The sequence below is a fragment of the Meriones unguiculatus genome, chromosome 19 (assembly GCF_030254825.1).
Source record: "Meriones unguiculatus strain TT.TT164.6M chromosome 19, Bangor_MerUng_6.1, whole genome shotgun sequence".
NCBI lineage: Eukaryota > Metazoa > Chordata > Mammalia > Rodentia > Muridae > Meriones > Meriones unguiculatus.
Genome location: NC_083366.1, coordinates 62,173,188 through 62,190,269, shown reverse-complemented (window position 1 = coordinate 62,190,269; position 17,082 = coordinate 62,173,188). Strand labels below are relative to the sequence as shown.

The window sequence follows — 17,082 nt, the reverse complement described above, 5'->3', positions numbered from 1 at the left end:
TGTAGAAAACTGTTTTAATGAGACCCAACTTTAAAATGTTTCTCTACAAAATATATGCTGGAAGAGATATGTGAACATGAGCATATACATACATATATATATACATGTATGTATGCATGTTTGTATGTGTTTGTATGTGTGTATGTATATGTGTGTGTGTGTTTATCTCATGAGGTCCTAACTCTGAACCCTCCCGAGCATAGTGCATCTGGAATGTCTAGTTTTATCCTTACAAAACACTGTTCCCTTTTTTTAAATAAACGAAAACAAAAACTCTATTCTTTTGTTGTTGTTGTTGTTTGTCTTTGTTTCATGTTCTCTTTATACAGCAGAGTGAGGTCCAAGAAGTAAAAATCCATTTCAGCTTTCCTAACAATACAAACTTATCAAAGTAGGTAGGAGCAGGCAGTAGACCCACAGCTAACTGTTCTTGGCACCGTGATTTTAAATTCACCATGGCAGCGCCCTCCTCACCACCACCATGCCCTGCTCACCCCTTTCTTTAATCATTGGTTCTCTCACCTCCCACAATTATTCATCCAGCACCACCGAATAATTTTCTTCCCCTTGCCCGGTACAACAACAAAGCCCCAAAGCAGAAAGGAATGCCTCTAACAGGCAGGTTAGGCAATCATGTAATTAGCAGATCGAGGAGACATGGCGGTTCAGAAAGCCACACAGAACAAGACGCAGGCTGACTTCTAGGGTCAGGACATTACCAGGAAACCACAGTCACCAAAGCATGAACATCTAAACAAAAAACAAACAAACAAACAAACAAACAAAAAACCTTTTTCTCCAAATGAACAAAAGCATTTGTAAATATTACTCTCTCCTGTAAAAGCTGTGAGCTTCCACAGAAATTTTAATTAGAAACTAATTTTCATGAGACCAGCTTGGAAGTGGAGTTGCCAGCCTCCCACAGGGAACAAGGTTCAGGGTATATATTTCTGCATGCCTTTCCCAAATAATCTTGTAACCAAAATCCATAATGGAGGAAACAAAATCAAACCACAAATAACTAAATTCCTCACCTGTTAGATGATGGGATATTAAGGTGATAAGAACCCAGCCCCTATGTAGAGAAGGAAGCTGGCTGAGGATGTTCTCAGGAGATGATGTCACACGATACAGGAAAACTTGTGAATGCATGGTTTCAGCTACCATCCCATGAAAGACAGTAGTGGAAACTCTTCTGTCTTCCCCACGAACAAGCTGACAGAAGGGTCCAGTTCAAACTCATGACTTCAGGGCAATTAATTAGGCTTCAGGGATGTAAAGCTTCCAAAATGTGTTCCTAATCAATATGCCCAGCCACGGGGTCTCCCACTCTAAAGAGGAGGCGTGTGATTGGTATAAGCGGTGCTTTCCACTTAGGGAAACCAGGGGCTGGAGAGATGGCTCAGCAGTTACAAGTTCTTTCTGCCCTTGCAAAGGGCCCTGGATCAGTTCCCAGAACCCACAATACAGGTCCCAACACCCACAGGAGGTGACCCACAACCATCTGTGACATCCCCTGACCTGTATGGGCACCTGCACATACATGGTGCACACAAACTCACATAGGCACATGTACATCAAACAAATTAAGTATTTTGATAATAAGAAAGGGGCAAAAAGAAAAGAATCCAGTTACACACAAGCAGCCATTTATTCCATGTTACAGGAGTGCTGGTCACTTTTACTCTCTGAAATGTAGAGTTTTCTGTTTTGTTTAAGACATATTTTTTGTGTGTATGACTACTTTGCCTGAATGTATGTGTATGAACCACATGCATGACTGATTCTCCCAGAGGCCAGAAGGCATCAGATGTTCTGAAACTAGAGTTAAAATGTGGGTGCTGGGAACTAAACCTGGGCCCTACATCCTCTTGACTTCTGAGCCAAGTCCCCGAGTTTTTTGTTTTTAATAACTGCTGCAGCGTGACACAATAAGTTTAAAATTACTCAGTGACCAGTGAATAGCAAATGCCAAGTTTAATTGAAAAAAAAATGCTGTATAAAACTAACATCTCACCTAAAGGTAAAGATAGATTAAAACATTTAAAGTAGGCTAGTGAGATGGCTCAGATGGAAAGGTATCGATGGCCAACTCTGACAACTCAACTTCATTCCCCAGAACCCACAAGGTGAAAGGTCCTGAAAATTGCCCTTTGACCCCTATACACACAATCAACTGATCAATATAATGCATTAAAAAATGAACATACGTGTTCAAGGCTGAGGGTGTAGGTCCGGGTAGAGAGTCAAAGCGTCATGAGTGTGGTCTTGGGTTTAGACCTCTGCACTGCAAAACTCAGACACAGTGAGATGCACAGAAGCAGGTGCGCTAACAGCTCTCTAACTTACATAAGACTCAAGTGACATCAGGGAACAGCATCAAGAATCAAGTAACAAAAAGCCCACGATTGGAATGAAAAACATCAAGAGTCTTCGCATTCTGGTAAAACAAGGTAAGTTAAAGGTAGCCACTTCTCCAAACTCACTTCCAAGATAATAACAATTCCTTCAGGACGGGGGCTACCACATCCTACACATCTTTATGTTTCTAGCATTTGGCACTTTGGAAAGAGTCACTCAACAACAGACAAGCTTTATGACCATGTCCTAAAGGCCCGGTTCTCATCCACATTCACTCCTACTAAATCAAGAGTGAAGACATCAAGAAGTTAGTAGAACTAGGGAATGTCTACAAGTTAAGGCAGAAATCCCTAGAAGAAAAACGTCTCTAGACAGAGGAGCAGTAGCTTCAGATAACCACGCCTTAAAGAGGCAGCCTGCTCCCTTTCACACATCCAGATTAACTGGTTGCACAAAGCAGGGTCAGTCCTCAGAATGGTTCAGACTTTGCTCTTGCGCCAGCCTCTGAGGGCAGATGACTCCTGACTGCTGCTTCAACTGATGATATCAAACACCAAGAATCCCACCTAAAGGGAATGTGATGCCATGTCAAAGGGGGAGGGGGAGGGAGGAGGAGACAGAAGGCTGGACTAGCAGAAACTTCAAAGAAACAATTCCCAGTGTGTCTAAATGTTTCTAGGCTTCTAAAATATTGAAACAATTTTTCCAGAAAGAAAATTTCAAACACACTTTTTTTCCCTGATTAAAAAAGTATTCACACTGTTGAAAAGAAAGAAGTTTTCCAGGAAGCTAAATTGTCTTGCTGGGTAGATAAAATAAACTTTTTTCTTTCTAGAGAGAGCATACTTTTCCCTTTGCTTGGACAATTTGGCCACAAAAACCAGGTTCATAATCTGAGATCCCCAAACTGATTATTTTAAAAAGACATGTCTTACACTGACCTAGTTTAGAAATCTGGATGCCTTTAAAACTGCCAGTGAACTGAGACCATTCATGAGAATGGAGCTTTTGAAGGCTGAGAATATTCTTCGGGGCTCAGCACAAAGATATTTGGCGTCGATGACTGTAAATATTTGTAAAACCCTGGGTAAATGGTTGGTGTTTGACCACACTCAGGCCTGCCTTCCAGCATGATACTGCAGCCTTGAGTTATCTAGGGTGATTGGCCTGGGGGATTTTTAGGTCAAGTTTTCTCTTACTATTTATTTTAAATAAGTAGCCAAACATGCAGATTCTACTACTCGACATCTTTTTCACATTCACTGAACATGTTAATCTTGATATTTTTTCACTCATTCAAATAGGCACTTAGAAGGTACTTTGGAAAACAGAACTCACTCTCTGTCTCTCTCCGTCTCTCCTTCCCTCTTTCCCTTCTACCCTACCATTCTCGCTCACTCCCTCCATCCCTCTTCCACCTTCAACTTGATGCCAACTCAAAGGCAGAAAATGCCAACCAAAGGTACAGTAAGGTAGGGGGCAGCTTAACTGACAGCTTGGACTTCATGATGCAGCTATCTCCAAGGGGCTGTAGGGGTCTGCTTTGCATTTCTTTCCTTTTTCTTTTTCTCTTCAAGGGAGTTTCAGAAATACTTAAGGGCCTGATGCCCATAAAGAAAAGAGTGAGGTCTACAAAGTTTCAGGAAGGAGGAGAAAGCCAGCGAGGAATCAGATGTGAATGGAAACAGCAGACCAACAGACTCACCTCAGAGAAAGCTGCAGCAGATACTTTAGGTGCCAGCAACCCGGTGAAGACTGGCTGGGCTCCTTTTGCCTCTTACCCACACCCTAAAAACTGAGTCATCTCAAAGTTCATTTATTTTGCTTCTGGGCAGAGACACCCCTCATCCACTGCTTCGGAAAGGCTGAGGACATGATCCTTCAGTTCACCCCTCCCCGTGTTCAAATCAGCAGTCAGAAATGACCAACCAGAACCCTGATGGCCGAGCCAAGACTCCCTGCTCAGGTTTTGATAAGGTATGCGGGGCTGAAAGCAAGAAGAAAGTGACAGAACCGGTGGGAACACACAGAGAACTGTGTTCTGAGAAATCATTGTGTAAAGGAGGTGTGTGCCAGGACTGACAGCAGAATTTCTGAAACTAAGAAGAAAAAGGGTCCTTGGAGGGGCTAGTCAAGATACCTAACCTGCATGAAAACAGTTTCACTTCAACATCAACTTGAAAACAGGACAGCGCCTCTCTTGTTTATCAGCAATTACCTGATAAAAAAAAACATAATCGCCATAACGTGTAGCCCAGACTCCACCGTTAACATATTATTCATAGCTTTGTGTGTCAACATGTTACTGTGCATTTCCAAATAACAGAAGGTAGACAGCCAAGACAATGCCAACTGTCAGTTTCTCCTCAAGACACACCAGAGGACCGGTCCACTGGGAGATTTATCATACCGTTTATAAAGACCATTTTATCAGAAATGAAACTAATTTCTTTCGACCTTTCCAAAGGTACTTATTAAAAAAAAAAAGAAAGAAAGAAAAAGAAAGAAAGAAAAAAGTTAACAGGTGTTTGAGGCACTCGGAATGCACGCAGTTCTGCATGGCTTAAGCCCTGGAAACAGAATTTTGGAAAACCCACCCGGCAGCCTCGGTCCATCCCTCTTAAGCTAGCAGCCTTCCTGGCTTGTACCGCCTGCATCCTGAGCACAAGCACCCCTTCTAGACCTACCTGGCTGGGGCTGAGGTCCTCAGGCTGCTGTGCCTCTCTAGCAGGTCCAGCCTGGGCCACCCGGGGCAGCTGGCACACGGAGGAGGAGGGGCTCTCTCATCCTCTCCCCTCTCCCGGCAGCGCGCTCTGCCTGGCTGACAGCTTTACACTTTTGCAGGATTGCCACAGGACTCCACGCCCAGACCTACAGCTCGGGAAGAGGAGGAGTCCTTCTCCGCCTCCTTGTCTTGACAGGCAGGAACCTTGCAGAACCAGCCAGCAGCTTTGGGCGCAGCAGCCAGAGCGTTTATTTATACAGGAAGCTCGGCGCCGCACTTCCTACTTCCCATCTGGGTCGCACTTCGACTGCAGGTGATGGCCTTAACCCTGTCCGATCCCATGCAGGCAGAGCACCGAGCAGTGGCTCTCAGGTCGGGGACCTGGCGCTGCCCCTGGAATCCTGAGCTGGGTGCGAGCAGCCGCCCCCACTGCGCTTCCTCCTGCCCACCCGCAAGCTTCGCAAGCTTCGCCTTGGCCTTCCGCTCTTGCTGTCTCTCTATGTATCTTCACAGGCCGCCTTCCCTCTTCCACTTTTAACAGCCCTGTCTTGCCCCCTCCTCCCCTCAAGCTCTCCCCCACCTCTCTGCACACCTCAAGGGGTCTGAAGTGGGCAGATCAAGTTAGGAGAGGTCTTAGTTGACTTACAATGGTTTCACTTCAAGTGCTTTGTCAACAAATGCGAAAAGCACACCAGTAACGTAACTGGTTGTTTTCTCACTTAATGGCAATCTAACAGCTAACCCAGAAACAGGACTGTGTGCCAGGACTGTGGACACTTAATTAGTACTGTGTTTTTAATCAATGAAAGCCTCCTTACTCTCGCTGTCAGCCCCCACAGGTCACAAGTACAGGCTCAAACCTGTCGCAGCTCTAAAAGATCCCTCCTCTGACATAGGGATTTTTCTGTGGACTCTGCAACCTTACTCTGCTTTAGCAGCTAAGGTCAAGATGTACTTCCTGAGAGGAATGGGCTCGCAGAGGCTCCCTGGGACAAGTAAGTGTGTGCAGTAAGGAAGCAGGAGCCTATCTCTCAGCTCTTATGGAAGTCAACACTGTGTGTGTGTGTGTGTGTGTGTGTGTGTGTGTGTGTGTGATGCTAGAGGAAGAGGGAGGAAGGGGAGTACAGACAGAAGGAGAATACACAATAGGGATTTAAAGGCCAGGAAGTGGTGGTACACTCAGAGGCGGCTGTGGGCAGATCTGTAAGTTCGAGGCCAGCCTGGTGTACAGGCTGAGTTCCAGGACAGCCAGGGCTATACAAAGAAATCCTATCTTGTAACCCCACACACACAAAAAAAGGGGGACCTAAACTCATACAACCAAAGGATATTTGAGTTTGCCAAGTCCTAGTTATTTTAACTCAAACAGGTAAGTTTAAAGACAGTGCCTACGGAGATTCAAGTGGCTGGCTCAGATGAGACCACACTGGGAATAAGACCAAAATCTGGCTTACTGAGAAAGATATGCGAACTAGTGGAAACCAGGAAGAAGAATGACTAGCTTCGGACTGAGTGGGGCTTGGTGTCCCAAATATCCTACCTCCAGAAAGATTCTTGGTATGGTGACCGTTCCTGATGGACAAGAGGCAGGAAAGATAAACAGAAACCCTCCCAACAGGGCAGAGCATTCCTTAGCACTGATGCCAATCTTCTGAGCCTCAAACCAAAGTTCAACACAGAGTCCATTTTCTACATCACCCTGCAATTAAGGAGCTGGCTCTTATCAGCAGGATAAGGGGAGAAGCCACTGCCAAGACAAATGAAAATACAGGTTGGGCAATAATCCTGGTGCTTTTGGACACAAACTTTTATATATATATAGAGAGAGAGAGCTGAACCACATCTGCATGAATTATTTTCAACCATGCAAATTTACAAAAATTTCAGTAAAAATTTAATGCTAAGTACTCTGAAACTTACAAGAATGCACGAATGACTCTTTCAGATCTGCCTAAGGAGTCTATGGATTAATATTTATCCCCTCCAGTGTTTATTGATCTCTCAGATAAGCTGCCTGGGGCTAGGAAGATAAAGGTAAGTGAGACAGTAACCCTGTCCCCAGAGACCTCTCAAACCAGGTGAAAGTGAGACAAACAAACCATTCAGGAGGCTGCTGTGACCATGTGGCACACTTGAAGACCATGTGCTGTGGCGACACAGGGAAGAGTCAGCCCATGGAGGCACGGGGCTAAACAATCAACGAATAGTCCTTTCAGCTCACAGTTTCAATCTGTGTCTGGAAGGAGCTTAGAGGAGGATGTCGAGACAACCGAGCCAGGCAAAATGGGTGGCTAGTGACAGGAGGCTAGCCTTAGACTTGAGATTTTAGAGAAGCTCCTCACGATGGAGACAAAGCCAGTGTGTTTAGGGTGAAAGGAGGGTAGGGTGCAAATAGAAAGAGACTTCAGAGACAGAGTAGATGGAACTTGGCATCTGTTTGAACGTGGGAGATGGGAGCAAGCAGAGAGCAGGCTGCTGGTGTGGCTGGGGCTGGGAGATGGTTAGGAGGAGTAGAAAGGAAAAGGATGAAGATTCAACTTCAATCCTGCAGAATCCCACGAACCTCTAGGCCAAGCACAAGGACCATCTAGTGGGCCAGCCAAACAGAACTGACTGAGCAGAAAGCCATTTAGGAACTGCATTCATTTAAGCGGTAGCTGCAGCTGAAAACTACCAAGAGGCAAGGTCCCCCACAAAAAGTAGCATACTATAGGAGAAGCATGGTCGACCCCTACAATCTCTACCACCCACTCATATTGTGGCCTCCCACAAGTTATTTAGCATAACCCAGTCAAACCCAGCCCTTTTATCTACTATTAAGACGGATAAGACGCTGGAGAGATGGCTCAGTGGTTAAGAGACTGGCTGTTCGTCCAGAGGACTGGGGTTCAATTTCCGGCACTCACATGGCAGCTTATAAGCGTGACTCCAGCCCCAAAGGGATCAAATGCCCTCTTCTGGCTTCCAAAGGGCACCGCATGTATGTCATACACAGACATACATGGAGACATAACACTCACACATGTAAGATGTTTTCTTGAAGTTTGGTATACAGTGTATAGGTTGTTGCAAAAGTAAACTAGAGATCTGAAAAGCTGTGCGCGCGCACAGTGCCTGACTGAAGCCCCTGCACTCTCCAGATCTGGGGAAGCAGAACAGAATGTGAGCATCTGAGATGGGTAATGCTCAACCTTACACGGGGGAGGGGGGGCGCTGGGGCCTGGCCGCGGGATGAAATAAGAACTGAGTCAATGATAACATCAAGAAGGGAAGTGAAAAAAGGAAGGAAAGAAGGGCCTAGAAAGAAGCCAGGGCTACATCACCAGGTAGGAAGATGGAAGCTCTCAAACAACGCGAGAATGAATTGCCTCATTTAGACTAGAAAAATAAATAGCCCACTGATGTGCCTCAGAAGCAAATCTAAACACGACAATCTAGAAAGTATTTTTATCTTTCTGAGTGAGAACACGGTTTATAAATTGCTCACCAGTCTAATGCTATTGACCACCATTGTAATAAAGGATCTGACTTCCAGATCTTCCCAAAGAAATGCCACAGCAAAATCCTGGTCAATTTTAATTTAAATATATTATAATGTATTCCCATTCATATAAAAGTAATATCCAATTAAAGCCAAAGCAAATTTAAAGTTTTCAAACCAGGTGTGGTGGCACATACATACTTGCAATGCCAGCACTTGGAGGCTGAGGCAGGAGGATTGCCGAACGTTTGAAGCCAGTCTGGGCCACATAGTAATACCCCTATATTAAAAAAAAAAAAAAAAAAAAAAAAAAACCTAAAAAGGAAGAACAGAAATGTTTTCCTCAAATCTGAGACCAATACACTGAAAATAATTACCAGTTCATGTATGTATAAAACAACAATATATATCATATAATGTAATGGGCAGTGTAGTCTGATGAGAGACTGAATGGCTATGGAGATGGCTCCGCAGTGAAGGTGCTCGTTGCCAAGCCCGAGTTTGATCCCTGGAACCTACACGTGAGACTGCTGACCTCCACAAGCCGTCCTCTGACCTCCACATCCAGATCCTCCCCGATATATAGTCAATATTTGTCTTTTATTTAAATTAGGTTTAGGTAGATACAGTGGTAGACATCCATGAGCCCAGCACTCAAGTGGCTGAGGCGAGACGACATGAGTTCAAGGCCAGACTGGGTTACATTTCGAGGAAGACCTTCTCTCAAAATAAAAATTCATTTTCACAATAAGCTTTTAGGTCAAACAATTCCATTCACAACTTTCCTAACAATTCTAGTTGGTTCCATAAATTAGGTAAAAACCTTTCAAAGGAATAAACCTTTATGTGAAACATTTGGTACATCAGTATGGAGCTAGCAAAATTTAACTGTACAAAGCCCTTTTCTGGTACTGAAGCCAGCTAAACAGTTATCATTCAGACATGGATAAAGAAAGTCTGGGCAAAACTGATTTAGAGAAGTCACTTGACCTCATTGAAAAGTCGCCCCTCACGGTATGAAACACAACCACAGCAGGAAATGTAGCTGCATTCCTGCAGCTTGCTGGTTCACACTGCCATGTTGGGGCAAAGGATTCTTAAGACAATTGCAAACTTTAGAAGTTGATAGCGATGCTGCTTCTGTGGCTTTCAAGATTACACATCCCATTATCACCTTCGTGGGGGGAAAAATACCCTGAAATTTGGTCATTACATTTTTGCACCTTTTTATCATTTTCTGCAGAAGGGTTCTTTTCAGAATGATGTCTAATGTGGTAAACTCACATATAAATAATAGGTTTAAAGCACATAAATCCAGTAAGACCCACTGTGCCAAGTCCATGTAGACTTCTATGTTTCTTCTTACGCGCTCTCACCAGCAGGCAGCCGGGCAGCTTCCTACCACGATGGGATGGGATGAGTTAGTTGTACGTAGACACCAAAGTAGGGACATTTTTCATCTTCCGGCAAGTACCTTCCATGCTGGTCTTTAAAGGTACAAGTTTTCTTTACAACTAATACATGCTAACGAAGCCGTGAAGAAAGAAGGAATGGAACAGAAAGTACCAGGAAGGATGGCGCTGGCTCACTTCCACTTGGAAAGAACTGGGGGGAAATTGGGGTTACACTCATCGGGTTTCAAATTTAAGCACCGTGAAGAGCGCTCTTCAAAGTGTCACATCCAAACCCACTGTTGGAAGAGACTGTAGGAGGACCTGATACGTGCAGTGGAGGGCTACCATCCCCCATTTTTCTGGCACACTGCTCCGCGTCTCTTAAAAACAGCAAACTCCAGAGCAGATAGTGAGTGGCTCACGGAGAAGCGGTGTGGGGCTTCTGCAGTATCCGAGTCACTGGTCCTCTCTGCTTCGGTCACTTACAGAAGAGCCATTTCTTCTGTATTTTCAAATTAGTTTTTGGGTCTTGCACCTGGCATGTATATATTTAATTCCTATACTGCCTTCCCTAAAACTTGCAGGTGGTTTGTCTATCCGCATTCCTAATCTCTGATATTTTACTCTATCTTTGCAGGATTTTGTTACTTCTACCCCGATATGTTTTTCTTCTGTTCCGTTAATTCTAGCTTATCATCTCTTCTTCCCATCCACATGTGTGTGCAGGCCTTCTTTTGAAAAGGTTTTCTCTAGGGAGCAGGTGTCTCAGCTGGCCTTTATTTCATGAATAAAAACATTTACTGCAACAGAATTTTCCGTTAGTAAAGTCTTCAGTATATGCAATGCTCTGAAGATTTGGGCATAAAGCTCACTTCTCTGTGGCTCTCTAAAAAGCTGATCATTTTTCTTTGGAAGAATATTTCCTCATTTTCAAGTAGTTATGTTTGGGTTTGTATATTTAGCACTGATTTCTCATGTAATGGATTCTGATGTGGGGATGTAGACTCTCTCACTTCTCTTTCTCTCTCTTGCTCTCTTTCTCTCTCTCTCTCTCTCTCTCTCTGTGTGTGTGTGTGTGTGTCTGTCTGTCTGTCTGTCTGTCTCTCTTTCTCTCTGGTTTTTCAAGACAGGGTTTCTGTGTGCGTAGCCTTGGCTGTCCTGGACTCGCTTTGTAGACCAGGTTGGCCTCGACCTCACAACTAATCCGCCTGCTCTGCCTCCCTTGGCTGCTGAGATTAAAGGTGTGCTCCACCATGCCTGGCCTCTCACTTCTTATATTTGCTACAGTTTTACTTTGGGCCAAGAAGGTTAATAAATTCAACCTTTGTTGCATGTTTCCAAAGACTTGCTCTCTGAAATGCATCATGGTCCTGAGATCAGGTCACTGGTCCTACCATTCTTAAGAGTCAGTCTCGGACTAAAGTTGTGCTAAGTAGTTAGAGCACTTGTCTAGCTTGTGTAAGACTCTACTTTCAATCCCCAGTACCAGAAAAAAAAAAACAAAACTAAAAGTAATATATAAATAAGTCCGCTGAGCCTAATGACTCACACCTGTAATACCAGCATGTGGGAGGAAGAACCAGGAGGATTGCCAGTTTGAACCAAGACTGGGCTACATAGTGAGTTTCATATAGGTCTGGGCTACAGCATGATACCCTGTCTTTAAAAAATAAAATAAAGAAAAGATGGCGGGAAGGAAGGAGAAAAGAAAGGAGGTAAGGAGGGAGGGAGGAAAAATATCACACTCATAATTGCTCACCTCTCATCACCCCATCACAAATGTATTCTAATTTGCCAGTCCAGAACCATCGCACCTCTAGAGAGAAAACAAGGCAACTAATTATTTTAATAGTCAGATGATTGTACCATCTCGGAATTTAATCAAAACAAATCAAAGGCATGCAAGCTCCTTTCTTGCCCCGGTGGAGCCCTGGCTGAAATTTTCCCTTTGGCTATTTCAATGCGCTTCAGCACAGCAACAGGCAAGCCCACCTGTGATACAAGAGGGGGAAAAAAAAAAGCCTGTGTGTTGCGTATCAAGAAGGCCTCAGCGAGAAGCACTGAAAGGAAAGTGCTGAAATGTTTTGTCTGGGTGAATTTGGAAGAGTCACATCAGACAAGGAGCAGAGGAAGTCCTATGTAACATCAACGAGGAAATTCTGAAAAAGGGATCTGTGGGTATTTCAGCCAGAGCACAAGCGGAGTGAGGGGTTGCTTTCTCAGAGTCTTCTGAACATTTGTAGTGAGAGAGCGAGGGCTCTCATTACAAATTCAGCTCAGGAGAATCTGAAGCAAGAACAGGTTTTACTGCAGAGTGGCTACCATATGGTGGGCATGGAACTTGGTACTCAGCATTCTATATGCATTATCTCTTTTAATCTTCACAAAAGTAATCTTATAAAAAATAATCTAGCCAGGCACTGACGGCACACAGCTTTAATCCCAGCGCTCAGGAAGCAAAGGCCAGCCAGCCTGATCTACAGAGTGAGTTCCAGGACAGCCAGGGCTACATAAAGAACAACAACCATCATCATCATCATCATCATCATCATCGTCATCGCTTATGTACTTAGAATCTCTCTTACTCTCTCTCTCCCTCTCTCCCTCCCCTCTCTTCCTCTCTCTCCCTCTCTCTCTGAAGCAGGCTTCCTCAACATATTCCTAGCCATTTTGGAACTCACTATGTAGACCAGGCTGACTTCAAACTCAGAGAGTTGCCTGCCTCTGCTTCTCACCTGGCAAAGTATCCTATTTTTAAATAGTTAATGACTGACATTCCAGGAAAAGTGTCAACAATACATAGTGTAAGCATAAAGTTGTCCCCAATGTGGGCAAGCTTAAGCATTTGGGTTTCAGTTGAGGCTCCAGTCATTTCCAGCTGTATGTCCAGAAAAACACCCTTGAACCTTCCAAGATGTCAGCCTGTGACTTCAGCAAACATTTGCTCAAAGATGGATAGAACCACCCCTTCACTTTGAAGTCACTGGTACATAAAATAAATAAATAAATACTTATTTAAACTCTTTCAATCAAATGACCCCATGAAATCCAGTCCCACACCTGGATTTTACACTATTGATCAGCATATCACAAAGGTGCCTGGCTGACACTCTAAATAGCTACTGTAACTGGAACAAAACTCAAGGTTTATCATCTTCATAATTAATTTTTAAAGTCGGATTGCAGAAAGGTAGGGTTCGTCATGACGTTTTTTTAATAATATGCGTCAGTGGACCTCCTTCTTACCTGCCCCTTCCACAATCCCGTCTGCTGCTTCTCTTCCTTCGGCTGGACCCCTGGGGTCTTGTCACGTTCACATAGGCAGCGCTGAATCTTTCCATGTGAGACAAAACACGGGATGTTTTCTACTCCCACCGTGTCCCTCACCAGTTCCCACTCCCCCTCTAGAACTTTTCCCACCTCTTGTTAGTTCTGCTTCTACTTTCATGTCTCTCTCTCACACACACTCACACACTCACATGTACATATATCTGTGTGTGCATATATATGTATATTTTTTCACTTTGTGGGATCACAAAGGCATGTACATCACTACCCCTTCTGTCAAGGAGAGAGTGAAGAGCATCAGATATAATAGTCTGGGAGTAAGCTTCCTTTAAGTAGATTACTCCTTGTTCGTTTCGGGCTATTTTCTTACAGAATAAGGGTGTCTAAGGGTGTCTTCATCTCAGAGTAATCAGATGCTTTATGACTACAACCATATGATCTTACCTGAGTGAATATACCCTGAAGTCACAAAGAAAACTCCTGGTACAGCAGTCACTAGAACCCTGGGGCCCAAGGCAACTAAGTTCCTTCACAGCACCCTCACTTCCCCCCAAAAAAGTACAGTGAAATCAAGCTCCCTCTTTTCTCTTGTCAGCACATTTGGGGAGCAGGAAAGTGGACAAAAATAGAAGGTTGACATAAATTTTTTAATTTTATTTTTTAACATTGACTTGGGGCAAAAGGCCAGGTGTTCTGCCAAAGCAAATTGGACAATATTGCCATATTAGCAGAATTCCAACCTTGAAGAGGAAGAGAACCATAAAACATACATTGAGAGTGGAGGCCAAGAACTCTGGATGCATTTAATTCTCAGTGTTGGCCCTCTTGAAAGAAGAGAGAGACAAGTTTCCCACGTGAGCAAAGAGAGTGTGACTCAAAGACTATTTCAGTACAAGATCCTATTTCAACCTTGTTGTCCATCTGTTTGCTGGGAACGTAAAGTCGCCTGGTTCCAAGTTAGAAAGGGAGATGAAATCATCAGCTAAAGCTGCAGTAAGCAGAAGCCTTGAAAAGGCCCACGGAGGTTACATAACACAGCCATGAAGTAAGAGACTGGGGCACACCTGCTTATCTGGCGGGGCATCCGTAAGGCCCGAATCTTCACCCGAGGCAGGTGAGCTCAGGGATCCAGATAACACAGACTGCTAGAAAAATGCCTTTTTTTTTTTTTTTTTTTTTTTTTTTTTTTTTTTTTTTTTTGCTGGTAAATGGAGGAAGAAAAAAAAAATGGTTCAAAGAAGGGTTTTTCGAGATGAGGAATTTATCCCCATCATCCATTTGAATATCACTAAGGTGTCTCACCACCCCTTCTAGAATACAGAAACACACTCGGGGGAGCACTAGATTGAGCCCCTTAGGGGAACAAATATGTAGAAAGCTGGCGTGGGGCACTGAGAAGAGCTCAGAATCCAATTTTGAGGGTAAAGAAAATTCCAAAGTCATAATTACAATTTCATCTGTTTTAGGCTAAATGATCCTTTATGGTTTGGGGAGAAACCTCAGCTGCAGGGACAGCATTATTATTATTATTAATGTGATTATTTGTGTGATGTAACGAAGCTGAGTTCTAAACAAATGACCTGCAAACAAACTTTTAGAATATTAACAAGTTAGGGCCACTATGAAAAAGAAAAGAAAAAAAAAAAAAGTCACAACCCCTACCCCCTGAGTTTCATTTTCTTTACAGGAGAAAACAGGAAGTACACTTGTGAGTAACCGCTTGTTAAGATTCGATGTCTTTTCTTAAGCGCCACCGGAGTGAAGAATGGATGTCCAGCATCTGCTCCTAAGGGTCCTGAGCAAGCTGTGCCCAATGCAAGCAATGGAGTTCATTTGTGGGTGGGCAGGGCTTGTTGGGAAAGGATGCTCAACACTAGAAAGAGACAGCGGGTAGCAGGTTTGGCAGGGATGGCGGTGGTTATTCACTTCCTGTGGACAAAAGGCCCGGAGAGTTGCTACTACAGTCCAAGGGAAAAGTCAAACAAACTCCCATGGAGGGTGTGTCTTCTGAGCAGGTGTGTGTTGAAAGAGAGAGAGTGCACACAAGTATGATATGCACTCATGCAAGTGTGAGCACATGTGAGCAGAAAGGAATGACGTGGAGGAACAATATGTTTTAAAAGAGGAGTTTCACCGGGCATGGTGGTGCACATCTTGGGAGGCAGAGGCAGGTTCCTCTGTGAATTCAAGGCCAGCATGTCTACAGAGTGAATCCAGGACAGCCAGGGCTATCACACAGGGAAACCCTGTCTCGGGGCAGGGGGAGTAGGAATCACATTGCTACGGTATGTTTGGCCAGTCTTGTTTTCAAAGAACTACAGCAATGAGGCAAATGCGGAGAGACTCTTACACTACTTCATGTTCTAGAGTAGACAGAAAGGGTGGCAGGCAAACCATATGAGCAAATAAGGAGATGATCCAGGCTTTCTCCGCCACCAGTGGAAAGAGCCCCAAGGGTATGGCATACTCATCTGATTTCAGCACTCTGGAGGCCGAATCATGAGGATCGAAAGTTTAAATCTACCCTGGGCTAAATAACAAGGCTTCTCAAGAATAAAGAAATAATAAATATGTAGCCCAGCATTGCTAAGCTTTGATGTGGTCCCCAGCACTAACCTGTCCCCTCTACCCCAATAATGGATAGAACCTTCGAATCTCATGGAATCCCCGTTTGAAAAATGATGTGAAATTTTTGGTTTCTTGGCTGACGCTGAGTGGCCCCAGCACGGGTGCCTGTCTGAGGCATTTGAATTTAGGGACAGTTAATCTCTGTGTATAGTGGAAACAGTGCAACAGCCATATTTCATCATCCACACATCCACAGACTCAGCTGAGAGAGGCAAAGAGCAAAGAAGCAGATGTGCAAGAGGGGGCAAGCCAGTGAAAAAGAGTGACAGCTTTCTGGTTCTTGGTTCCAGTTTCTTCTGGAAGCCATCTGCATTCCTTTCAGTTCCTCAAGACACTCCGTCCTTGCAGTAAATTGTCCTTTTTTTTGTTAAAACCTGTTTGAATTTATTTCAGTTATTTAAAATGGGAAACACCCCGTGTAAACCATATAACCATAAAATCAATCACAATAGTACAGTAAAAGGAACACAGACTTCTGAATCTGGTAGATCCAGACTAGTCTCCCTGAAGATGGGATGTTCAGTTTAGAGTTTCCAGGTCTGTTTGAACCTTGGTTCCTTGCCTGTTTAACACCATGTATAGAAGCGGATACTGGAAAAGCATGTATAGGGTCCCTAACTTCTAGAACTCAGAGGGGGCGTCGCAGTAGCCACAGTGGTGGTCCACAGCAGTAGAACACTTCTCCCGAAGGACTTGAGCCTGTGGCTAGCAAGAATTTGAGAGAAAGTGCTTCTAGAATTCATTAAGCCCACGTTTCTCCTGCTTCCTTCGAAAGGGCCATTTAGTAATTGGCAGGTCAACCTAGCCCTTTTACATTTTCTCTGGAAGCCTGTCCTTTGCCCTCCCGTCCTCTCAGTGCTAGCCTTCTCATTCCTGTCCGACTTTTAAAAGTCCTGTCCTGTGTGACCCCTGAAGGTCAGTGGATTACTGCCCTGCCCATTGCATCATCCCTTCCCAGCATCTATAAATAAAACCTTTGCACTCTCCTCCTACCATGGTGGTATACTGAATCTGTGCCCCATCTCAGAAACACCGGGCTACCTGTGGTGAGTGAGACGGCAGGGAGACAGAAACTGGATGCTAGTGACATGAGAACCATAGGGGCATCTGTCGGCATAAACAAGTTTCCCACGTGAGGGGCTGTCTTGGTCACAGGTTGAACAAGTGGGCAGTAAGCCAACCTGATGCCAGGTAGACAAGTTATC

The 17,082-nt window shown here is 44.2% G+C and overlaps 1 protein-coding gene across 2 annotated transcripts in view; it reads right to left on the bottom strand.

Moving 5' to 3' along the window:
- The window catches only part of Rnf144b (ring finger protein 144B), a 64,268-nt gene extending 58,934 nt beyond the window's left edge, over positions 1–5,334 (bottom strand). Inside the window, exon 1 of one of the 2 annotated variants that reach the window (XM_021639026.2) lies at positions 5,049–5,334. The gene's annotated coding sequence lies outside the window, so the exon portion shown is untranslated. Of the gene's footprint in view, positions 1–4,066; positions 4,221–5,048 lie in introns of those variants that run through there. The other variant, XM_060372850.1, reaches the window with a different exon arrangement.
- Between the last annotated feature and the right edge of the window lie 11,748 nt (positions 5,335–17,082).